This window comes from Vipera berus (assembly GCF_964194415.1).
Source record: "Vipera berus genome assembly, chromosome: 14".
NCBI classification, from domain to species: domain Eukaryota; kingdom Metazoa; phylum Chordata; class Lepidosauria; order Squamata; family Viperidae; genus Vipera; species Vipera berus.
In genome coordinates, this window is record NC_138217.1 from 716,206 (window position 1) to 729,127 (window position 12,922).

The window sequence follows — 12,922 nt, forward strand, 5'->3', positions numbered from 1 at the left end:
CTCAAATTCGAAAAACAAACACATATTCATGTTCCCCCGCCTCCCCGAAGACCAAAAAACCATGACTTTTGCAGATTTGAATCTCCTTGCGGAGATAGCCCATGTTATATCTTGCATTTGTTAGGAAAAACTGCTTATAGCATGAAAAGTGCCCATTGCAGAAAGAGCTCAAATTCGAAAAACAAACACATATTCATGTTCCCCCGCCTCCCCGAAGACCAAAAAACCATGAGTTGTGCAGATCTGATGTTTCCTTGCGGAGATACCCCATGTTATATCTCGCATTTGTTAGGAAAAACTGCTTATAGCATGAAAAGTGCCCATTGCAGAAAGAGCTCAAATTCGAAAAACAAACACATATTCATGTTCCCCCGCCTCCACGAAGACCAAAAATCCATGACTTTTGCAGATATGATGTCTCCTTGCGGAGATAGCCTATGTTATATCTTGCATTTGTTAGGAAAAACTGCTTATAGTATGAAAAGTGCCCATTGCAGAAAGAGCTCAAATTCGAAAACCAAAAACATATTCATGTTCCCCCGCCTCCCCGAAGACCAAAAAACCATGAGTTGTGCAGATCTGATTTTTCCTTGCGAAGATAGCCCATGTTATATCTTGCATTTGTTAGGAAAAACTGCTTATAGCATGAAAAGTGCCCATTGCAGAAAGAGCTCAAATTCGAAAAACAAACACATATTCATGTTCCCCCACCTCCCCGAAGACCAAAAAACCATGACTTTTGCAGATCTGATGTTTCCTTGCGGAGATAGCCAATGTTATATCTTGCATTTGTTAGGAAAAACTGCTTATAGCATGAAAAGTGCCCTTTTTGAGATAGAGCTCAAATTCGAAAAACAAACACATATTCATTTTCCCCCGCCTCCCTGAAGACCAAAAAACCATGAGTTGTGCAGATCTGATGTTTCCTTGCGGAGATAGCCCATGTTATATCTTGCATTTGTTAGGAAAAACTGCTTATAGCATGAAAAGTGCCCATTGCAGAAAGAGCTCAAATTCGAAAAACAAACACATATTCATGTTCCCCCGCCTCCCCGAAGACCAAAAAACCATGAGTTGTGCAGATCTGGTGTTTCCTTGCGGAGATAGCCCATGTTATATCTTGCATTTGTTAGGAAAAACTGCTTATAGCATGAAAAGTGCCCATTGCAGAAAGAGCTCAAATTCGAAAAACAAAAACATATTCATGTTCCCCCGCCTCCCCGAAGACCAAAAAACCATGAGTTTTGAAGATCTGATGTTTCCTTGGGAAGATAGCCCATGTTATATCTTGCATTTGTTAGGAAAACCTGCTTATAGCATGAAAAGTGCCCATTTCAGGTAGAGCTCAAATTCGAAAAACAAACACATATTCATGTTCCCCCGCCTCCCCCGAAGACCAAAAAACCATGACTTTTGCAGATCTGATGTCTCCTTGCGGAGATAGCTCATGCTATATCTTGCATTTGTTAGGAAAAACTGCTTATAGTATGAAAAGTGTCCATTGCAGAAAGAGCTCAAATTCGAAAAACAAACACATATTCATGTTCCCCCGCCTCCACGAAGACCAAAAAACCATGACTTTTGCAGATATGATGTCTCCTTGCGGAGATAGCCCATGTTATATCTCGCATTTGTTAGGAAAAACTGCTTATAGCATGAAAAGTGCCCATTGCAGAAAGAGCTCAAATTCGAAAAACAAACACATATTCATGTTCCCCCGCCTCCACGAAGACCAAAAAACCATGACTTTTGCAGATATGATGTCTCCTTGCGGAGATAGCCCATGTTATATCTTGCATTTGTTAGGAAAAACTGCTTATAGTATGAAAAGTGCCCATTGCAGAAAGAGCTCAAATTCGAAAAACAAAAACATATTCATGTTCCCCCGCCTCCCCGAAGACCAAAAAACCATGAGTTGTGCAGATCTGATTTTTCCTTGCGAAGATAGCCCATGTTATATCTTGCATTTGTTAGGAAAAACTGCTTATAGCATGAAAAGTGCCCATTGCAGAAAGAGCTCAAATTCGAAAAACAAACACATATTCATGTTCCCCCACCTCCCCGAAGACCAAAAAACCATGAGTTGTGCAGATCTGATGTTTCCTTGCGGAGATAGCCCATGTTATATCTTGCTTTTGTTAGGAAAAACTGCTTATAGCATGAAAAGTGCCCATTGCAGAAAGAGCTCAAATTCGAAAAACAAACACATATTCATGTTCCCCCGCCTCCCCGAAGACCAAAAAACCATGAGTTGTGCAGATCTGGTGTTTCCTTGCGGAGATAGCCCATGCTATATCTTGCATTTGTTAGGAAAAACTGCTTATAGCATGAAAAGTGCCCAATGCAGATAGAGCTCAAATTCGAAAAACAAACACATATTCATGTTCCCCCGCCTCCCCGAAGACCAAAAAACCATGACTTTTGCAGATCTGTTGTCTCCTTGTGGAGATAGCCCATGCTATATCTTGCATTTGTTAGGAAAACCTGCTTATAGCATGAAAGGTGCCCAATGCACATAGAGCTCAAATTCAAAAAACAAACACATATTCATGTTCCCCCGCCTCCCCGAAGACCAAAAAACCATGAGTTTTGAAGATCTGATGTTTCCTTGGGAAGATAGCCCATGTTATATCTTGCATTTGTTAGGAAAACCTGCTTATAGCATGAAAAGTGCCCATTTCAGGTAGAGCTCAAATTCGAAAAACAAACACATATTCATGTTCCCCCGCCTCCCCGAAGACCAAAAAACCATGACTTTTGCAGATTTGAATCTCCTTGCGGAGATAGCCCATGTTATATCTTGCATTTGTTAGGAAAAACTGCTTATAGCATGAAAAGTGCCCATTGCAGAAAGAGCTCAAATTCGAAAAACAAACACATATTCATGTTCCCCCGCCTCCCCGAAGACCAAAAAACCATGAGTTGTGCAGATCTGATGTTTCCTTGCGGAGATACCCCATGTTATATCTCGCATTTGTTAGGAAAAACTGCTTATAGCATGAAAAGTGCCCATTGCAGAAAGAGCTCAAATTCGAAAAACAAACACATATTCATGTTCCCCCGCCTCCACGAAGACCAAAAATCCATGACTTTTGCAGATATGATGTCTCCTTGCGGAGATAGCCTATGTTATATCTTGCATTTGTTAGGAAAAACTGCTTATAGTATGAAAAGTGCCCATTGCAGAAAGAGCTCAAATTCGAAAACCAAAAACATATTCATGTTCCCCCGCCTCCCCGAAGACCAAAAAACCATGAGTTGTGCAGATCTGATTTTTCCTTGCGAAGATAGCCCATGTTATATCTTGCATTTGTTAGGAAAAACTGCTTATAGCATGAAAAGTGCCCATTGCAGAAAGAGCTCAAATTCGAAAAACAAACACATATTCATGTTCCCCCACCTCCCCGAAGACCAAAAAACCATGACTTTTGCAGATCTGATGTTTCCTTGCGGAGATAGCCAATGTTATATCTTGCATTTGTTAGGAAAAACTGCTTATAGCATGAAAAGTGCCCTTTTTGAGATAGAGCTCAAATTCGAAAAACAAACACATATTCATTTTCCCCCGCCTCCCTGAAGACCAAAAAACCATGAGTTGTGCAGATCTGATGTTTCCTTGCGGAGATAGCCCATGTTATATCTTGCATTTGTTAGGAAAAACTGCTTATAGCATGAAAAGTGCCCATTGCAGAAAGAGCTCAAATTCGAAAAACAAACACATATTCATGTTCCCCCGCCTCCCCGAAGACCAAAAAACCATGAGTTGTGCAGATCTGGTGTTTCCTTGCGGAGATAGCCCATGTTATATCTTGCATTTGTTAGGAAAAACTGCTTATAGCATGAAAAGTGCCCATTGCAGAAAGAGCTCAAATTCGAAAAACAAAAACATATTCATGTTCCCCCGCCTCCCCGAAGACCAAAAAACCATGAGTTTTGAAGATCTGATGTTTCCTTGGGAAGATAGCCCATGTTATATCTTGCATTTGTTAGGAAAACCTGCTTATAGCATGAAAAGTGCCCATTTCAGGTAGAGCTCAAATTCGAAAAACAAACACATATTCATGTTCCCCCGCCTCCCCCGAAGACCAAAAAACCATGACTTTTGCAGATCTGATGTCTCCTTGCGGAGATAGCTCATGCTATATCTTGCATTTGTTAGGAAAAACTGCTTATAGTATGAAAAGTGTCCATTGCAGAAAGAGCTCAAATTCGAAAAACAAACACATATTCATGTTCCCCCGCCTCCACGAAGACCAAAAAACCATGACTTTTGCAGATATGATGTCTCCTTGCGGAGATAGCCCATGTTATATCTTGCATTTGTTAGGAAAACCTGCTTATAGCATGAAAAGTGCCCATTTCAGATAGAGCTCAAATTCGAAAAACAAACACATATTCATGTTCCCCCGCCTCCCCGAAGACCAAAAAACCATGAGTTGTGCATATCTGATGTTTCCTTGCGGAGATAGCCTATGTTATATCTTGCATTTGTTAGGAAAAACTGCTTATAGCATGAAAAGTGCCCAATGCAGATAGAGCTCAAATTCGAAAAACAAACACATATTCATGTTCCCCCGCCTCCCCGAAGACCAAAAAACCATGAGTTGTGCAGATCTGATGTTTCCTTGCGGAGATAGCCCATGTTATATCTTGCATTTGTTAGGAAAAACTGCTTATAGCATGAAAAGTGCCCAATGCAGATAGAGCTCAAATTCGAAAAACAAACACATATTCATGTTCCCCTGCCTCCCCGAAGACCAAAAAACTGTGAGTTTTGAAGATCTCATGTTTCCTTGCGAAGATAGCCCATGCAATATCTTGCATTTGTTAGGAAAAACTGCTTATAGCATGAAAAGTGCCCATTTCAGATAGAGCTCAAATTCAAAAAACAAACACATATTCATGTTCCCCCGCCTCCCCGAAGACCAAAAAACCATGTCTTTTGCAGATCTGATGTTTCCTTGCGAAGATAGCCCATGTTATATCTTGCATTTGTTAGGAAAACCTGCTTATAGCATGAAAAGTGCCCATTTCAGATAGAGCTCAAATTTGAAAAACACATATTCATGTTCCCCCGCCTCCCCGAAGACCAAAAAACCATGAGTTGTGCAGATCTGATGTCTCCTTGCGGAGATAGCCCATGCTATATCTTGCATTTGTTAGGAAAAACTGCTTATAGTATGAAAAGTGTCCATTGCAGAAAGAGCTCAAATTCGAAAAACAAACACATATTCATGTTCCCCCGCCTCCACGAAGACCAAAAAACCATGACTTTTGCAGATATGATGTCTCCTTGCGGAGATAGCCCATGTTATATCTTGCATTTGTTAGGAAAACCTGCTTATAGCATGAAAAGTGCCCATTTCAGATAGAGCTCAAATTCGAAAAACAAAAACATATTCATGTTCCCCCGCCTCCCCGAAGACCAAAAAACCATGAGTTGTGCATATCTGATGTTTCCTTGCGGAGATAGCCTATGTTATATCTTGCATTTGTTAGGAAAAACTGCTTATAGCATGAAAAGTGCCCAATGCAGATAGAGCTCAAATTCGAAAAACAAACACATATTCATGTTCCCCTGCCTCCCCGAAGACCAAAAAACTGTGAGTTTTGAAGATCTGATGTTTCCTTGCGGAGATAGCCCATGTTATATCTTGCATTTGTTAGGAAAAACTGCTTATAGCATGAAAAGTGCCCAATGCAGATAGAGCTCAAATTCGAAAAACAAACACATATTCATGTTCCCCTGCCTCCCCGAAGACCAAAAAACTGTGAGTTTTGAAGATCTCATGTTTCCTTGCGAAGATAGCCCATGCAATATCTTGCATTTGTTAGGAAAAACTGCTTATAGCATGAAAAGTGCCCATTTCAGATAGAGCTCAAATTCAAAAAACAAACACATATTCATGTTCCCCCGCCTCCCCGAAGACCAAAAAACCATGTCTTTTGCAGATCTGATGTTTCCTTGCGAAGATAGCCCATGTTATATCTTGCATTTGTTAGGAAAACCTGCTTATAGCATGAAAAGTGCCCATTTCAGATAGAGCTCAAATTCGAAAAACACATATTCATGTTCCCCCGCCTCCCCGAAGACCAAAAAACCATGACTTTTGCAGATCTGATGTCTCCTTGCGGAGATAGCCCATGCTATATCTTGCATTTGTTAGGAAAAACTGCTTATAGTATGAAAAGTGTCCATTGCAGAAAGAGCTCAAATTCGAAAAACAAACACATATTCATGTTCCCCCGCCTCCACGAAGACCAAAAAACCATGACTTTTGCAGATATGATGTCTCCTTGCGGAGATAGCCCATGTTATATCTTGCATTTGTTAGGAAAACCTGCTTATAGCATGAAAAGTGCCCATTTCAGATAGAGCTCAAATTCGAAAAACAAAAACATATTCATGTTCCCCCGCCTCCCCGAAGACCAAAAAACCATGAGTTGTGCATATCTGATGTTTCCTTGCGGAGATAGCCTATGTTATATCTTGCATTTGTTAGGAAAAACTGCTTATAGCATGAAAAGTGCCCAATGCAGATAGAGCTCAAATTCGAAAAACAAACACATATTCATGTTCCCCCGCCTCCCCGAAGACCAAAAAACCATGAGTTGTGCAGATCTGATGTTTCCTTGCGGAGATAGCCCATGTTATATCTTGCATTTGTTAGGAAAAACTGCTTATAGCATGAAAAGTGCCCAATGCATATAGAGCTCAAATTCGAAAAACAAACACATATTCATGTTCCCCTGCCTCCCCGAAGACCAAAAAACTGTGAGTTTTGAAGATCTCATGTTGCCTTGCGAAGATAGCCCATGCAATATCTTGCATTTGTTAGGAAAAACTGCTTATAGCATGAAAAGTGCCCATTTCAGATAGAGCTCAAATTCAAAAAACAAACACATATTCATGTTCCCCCGCCTCCCCGAAGACCAAAAAACCATGTCTTTTGCAGATCTGAATCTCCTTGCGGAGATAGCCCATGTTATATCTTGCATTTGTTAGGAAAACCTGCTTATAGCATGAAAAGTGCCCATTTCAGATAGAGCTCAAATTCGAAAAACAAAAACATATTCATGTTCCCCCGCCTCCCCGAAGACCAAAAAACCATGAGTTGTGCATATCTGATGTTTCCTTGCGGAGATAGCCTATGTTATATCTTGCATTTGTTAGGAAAAACTGCTTATAGCATGAAAAGTGCCCAATGCAGATAGAGCTCAAATTCGAAAAACAAACACATATTCATGTTCCCCCGCCTCCCCGAAGACCAAAAAACCATGAGTTGTGCAGATCTGATGTTTCCTTGCGGAGATAGCCCATGTTATATCTTGCATTTGTTAGGAAAAACTGCTTATAGCATGAAAAGTGCCCAATGCATATAGAGCTCAAATTCGAAAAACAAACACATATTCATGTTCCCCTGCCTCCCCGAAGACCAAAAAACTGTGAGTTTTGAAGATCTCATGTTGCCTTGCGAAGATAGCCCATGCAATATCTTGCATTTGTTAGGAAAAACTGCTTATAGCATGAAAAGTGCCCATTTCAGATAGAGCTCAAATTCAAAAAACAAACACATATTCATGTTCCCCCGCCTCCCCGAAGACCAAAAAACCATGTCTTTTGCAGATCTGAATCTCCTTGCGGAGATAGCCCATGTTATATCTTGCATTTGTTAGGAAGAACTGCTTATAGCATTAAAAGTGCCCATTGCAGAAAGAGCTCAAATTCGAAAAACAAACATATATTCATGTTCCCCCGCCTCCCCGAAGACCAAAAAACCATGAGTTGTGCAGATCTGATGTTTCCTTGCGGAGATACCCCATGTTATATCTCGCATTTGTTAGGAAAAACTGCTTATAGCATGAAAAGTGCCCATTGCAGAAAGAGCTCAAATTCGAAAAACAAACACATATTCATGTTCCCCCGCCTCCACGAAGACCAAAAATCCATGACTTTTGCAGATATGATGTCTCCTTGCGGAGATAGCCTATGTTATATCTTGCATTTGTTAGGAAAAACTGCTTATAGTATGAAAAGTGCCCATTGCAGAAAGAGCTCAAATTCGAAAACCAAAAACATATTCATGTTCCCCCGCCTCCCCGAAGACCAAAAAACCATGAGTTGTGCAGATCTGATTTTTCCTTGCGAAGATAGCCCATGTTATATCTTGCATTTGTTAGGAAAAACTGCTTATAGCATGAAAAGTGCCCATTGCAGAAAGAGCTCAAATTCGAAAAACAAACACATATTCATGTTCCCCCACCTCCCCGAAGACCAAAAAACCATGACTTTTGCAGATCTGATGTTTCCTTGCGGAGATAGCCAATGTTATATCTTGCATTTGTTAGGAAAAACTGCTTATAGCATGAAAAGTGCCCTTTTTGAGATAGAGCTCAAATTCGAAAAACAAACACATATTCATTTTCCCCCGCCTCCCTGAAGACCAAAAAACCATGAGTTGTGCAGATCTGATGTTTCCTTGCGGAGATAGCCCATGTTATATCTTGCATTTGTTAGGAAAAACTGCTTATAGCATGAAAAGTGCCCATTGCAGAAAGAGCTCAAATTCGAAAAACAAACACATATTCATGTTCCCCCGCCTCCCCGAAGACCAAAAAACCATGAGTTGTGCAGATCTGGTGTTTCCTTGCGGAGATAGCCCATGTTATATCTTGCATTTGTTAGGAAAAACTGCTTATAGCATGAAAAGTGCCCATTGCAGAAAGAGCTCAAATTCGAAAAACAAAAACATATTCATGTTCCCCCGCCTCCCCGAAGACCAAAAAACCATGAGTTTTGAAGATCTGATGTTTCCTTGGGAAGATAGCCCATGTTATATCTTGCATTTGTTAGGAAAACCTGCTTATAGCATGAAAAGTGCCCATTTCAGGTAGAGCTCAAATTCGAAAAACAAACACATATTCATGTTCCCCCGCCTCCCCCGAAGACCAAAAAACCATGACTTTTGCAGATCTGATGTCTCCTTGCGGAGATAGCTCATGCTATATCTTGCATTTGTTAGGAAAAACTGCTTATAGTATGAAAAGTGTCCATTGCAGAAAGAGCTCAAATTCGAAAAACAAACACATATTCATGTTCCCCCGCCTCCACGAAGACCAAAAAACCATGACTTTTGCAGATATGATGTCTCCTTGCGGAGATAGCCCATGTTATATCTTGCATTTGTTAGGAAAACCTGCTTATAGCATGAAAAGTGCCCATTTCAGATAGAGCTCAAATTCGAAAAACAAACACATATTCATGTTCCCCCGCCTCCCCGAAGACCAAAAAACCATGAGTTGTGCATATCTGATGTTTCCTTGCGGAGATAGCCTATGTTATATCTTGCATTTGTTAGGAAAAACTGCTTATAGCATGAAAAGTGCCCAATGCAGATAGAGCTCAAATTCGAAAAACAAACACATATTCATGTTCCCCCGCCTCCCCGAAGACCAAAAAACCATGAGTTGTGCAGATCTGATGTTTCCTTGCGGAGATAGCCCATGTTATATCTTGCATTTGTTAGGAAAAACTGCTTATAGCATGAAAAGTGCCCAATGCAGATAGAGCTCAAATTCGAAAAACAAACACATATTCATGTTCCCCTGCCTCCCCGAAGACCAAAAAACTGTGAGTTTTGAAGATCTCATGTTTCCTTGCGAAGATAGCCCATGCAATATCTTGCATTTGTTAGGAAAAACTGCTTATAGCATGAAAAGTGCCCATTTCAGATAGAGCTCAAATTCAAAAAACAAACACATATTCATGTTCCCCCGCCTCCCCGAAGACCAAAAAACCATGTCTTTTGCAGATCTGATGTTTCCTTGCGAAGATAGCCCATGTTATATCTTGCATTTGTTAGGAAAACCTGCTTATAGCATGAAAAGTGCCCATTTCAGATAGAGCTCAAATTTGAAAAACACATATTCATGTTCCCCCGCCTCCCCGAAGACCAAAAAACCATGAGTTGTGCAGATCTGATGTCTCCTTGCGGAGATAGCCCATGCTATATCTTGCATTTGTTAGGAAAAACTGCTTATAGTATGAAAAGTGTCCATTGCAGAAAGAGCTCAAATTCGAAAAACAAACACATATTCATGTTCCCCCGCCTCCACGAAGACCAAAAAACCATGACTTTTGCAGATATGATGTCTCCTTGCGGAGATAGCCCATGTTATATCTTGCATTTGTTAGGAAAACCTGCTTATAGCATGAAAAGTGCCCATTTCAGATAGAGCTCAAATTCGAAAAACAAAAACATATTCATGTTCCCCCGCCTCCCCGAAGACCAAAAAACCATGAGTTGTGCATATCTGATGTTTCCTTGCGGAGATAGCCTATGTTATATCTTGCATTTGTTAGGAAAAACTGCTTATAGCATGAAAAGTGCCCAATGCAGATAGAGCTCAAATTCGAAAAACAAACACATATTCATGTTCCCCTGCCTCCCCGAAGACCAAAAAACTGTGAGTTTTGAAGATCTGATGTTTCCTTGCGGAGATAGCCCATGTTATATCTTGCATTTGTTAGGAAAAACTGCTTATAGCATGAAAAGTGCCCAATGCAGATAGAGCTCAAATTCGAAAAACAAACACATATTCATGTTCCCCTGCCTCCCCGAAGACCAAAAAACTGTGAGTTTTGAAGATCTCATGTTTCCTTGCGAAGATAGCCCATGCAATATCTTGCATTTGTTAGGAAAAACTGCTTATAGCATGAAAAGTGCCCATTTCAGATAGAGCTCAAATTCAAAAAACAAACACATATTCATGTTCCCCCGCCTCCCCGAAGACCAAAAAACCATGTCTTTTGCAGATCTGATGTTTCCTTGCGAAGATAGCCCATGTTATATCTTGCATTTGTTAGGAAAACCTGCTTATAGCATGAAAAGTGCCCATTTCAGATAGAGCTCAAATTCGAAAAACACATATTCATGTTCCCCCGCCTCCCCGAAGACCAAAAAACCATGACTTTTGCAGATCTGATGTCTCCTTGCGGAGATAGCCCATGCTATATCTTGCATTTGTTAGGAAAAACTGCTTATAGTATGAAAAGTGTCCATTGCAGAAAGAGCTCAAATTCGAAAAACAAACACATATTCATGTTCCCCCGCCTCCACGAAGACCAAAAAACCATGACTTTTGCAGATATGATGTCTCCTTGCGGAGATAGCCCATGTTATATCTTGCATTTGTTAGGAAAACCTGCTTATAGCATGAAAAGTGCCCATTTCAGATAGAGCTCAAATTCGAAAAACAAAAACATATTCATGTTCCCCCGCCTCCCCGAAGACCAAAAAACCATGAGTTGTGCATATCTGATGTTTCCTTGCGGAGATAGCCTATGTTATATCTTGCATTTGTTAGGAAAAACTGCTTATAGCATGAAAAGTGCCCAATGCAGATAGAGCTCAAATTCGAAAAACAAACACATATTCATGTTCCCCCGCCTCCCCGAAGACCAAAAAACCATGAGTTGTGCAGATCTGATGTTTCCTTGCGGAGATAGCCCATGTTATATCTTGCATTTGTTAGGAAAAACTGCTTATAGCATGAAAAGTGCCCAATGCATATAGAGCTCAAATTCGAAAAACAAACACATATTCATGTTCCCCTGCCTCCCCGAAGACCAAAAAACTGTGAGTTTTGAAGATCTCATGTTGCCTTGCGAAGATAGCCCATGCAATATCTTGCATTTGTTAGGAAAAACTGCTTATAGCATGAAAAGTGCCCATTTCAGATAGAGCTCAAATTCAAAAAACAAACACATATTCATGTTCCCCCGCCTCCCCGAAGACCAAAAAACCATGTCTTTTGCAGATCTGAATCTCCTTGCGGAGATAGCCCATGTTATATCTTGCATTTGTTAGGAAGAACTGCTTATAGCATTAAAAGTGCCCATTGCAGAAAGAGCTCAAATTCGAAAAACAAACATATATTCATGTTCCCCCACCTCCCCGAAGACCAAAAAACCATGAGTTGTGCAGATCTGATGTTTCCTTACGAAGATAGCCCATTTTATATCTTGCATTTGTTAGGAAAAACTGCTTATAGCATGAAAAGTGCCCATTGCAGAAAGAGCTCAAATTCGAAAAACAAACACATATTCATGTTCCCCCGCCTCCCCGAAGACCAAAAAACCATGACTTTTGCAGATCTGTTGTCTCCTTGTGGAGATAGCCCATGTTATATCTTGCATTTGTTAGGAAAAACTGCTTATAGCATGAAAAGTGCCCATTTCAGATAGAGCTCAAATTCAAAAAACAAACACATATTCATGTTCCCCCGCCTCCCCGAAGACCAAAAAACCATGTCTTTTGCAGATCTGATGTTTCCTTGCGAAGATAGCCCATGTTATATCTTGCATTTGTTAGGAAAACCTGCTTATAGCATGAAAAGTGCCCATTTCAGATAGAGCTCAAATTCGAAAAACACATATTCATGTTCCCCCGCCTCCCCGAAGACCAAAAAACCATGAGTTGTGCAGATCTGATGTCTCCTTGCGGAGATAGCCCATGCTATATCTTGCATTTGTTAGGAAAAACTGCTTATAGTATGAAAAGTGTCCATTGCAGAAAGAGCTCAAATTCGAAAAACAAACACATATTCATGTTCCCCCGCCTCCACGAAGACCAAAAAACCATGACTTTTGCAGATATGATGTCTCCTTGCGGAGATAGCCCATGTTATATCTTGCATTTGTTAGGAAAACCTGCTTATAGCATGAAAAGTGCCCATTTCAGATAGAGCTCAAATTCGAAAAACAAAAACATATTCATGTTCCCCCGCCTCCCCGAAGACCAAAAAACCATGAGTTGTGCATATCTGATGTTTCCTTGCGGAGATAGCCTATGTTATATCTTGCATTTGTTAGGAAAAACTGCTTATAGCATGAAAAGTGCCCAATGCAGATAGAGCTCAA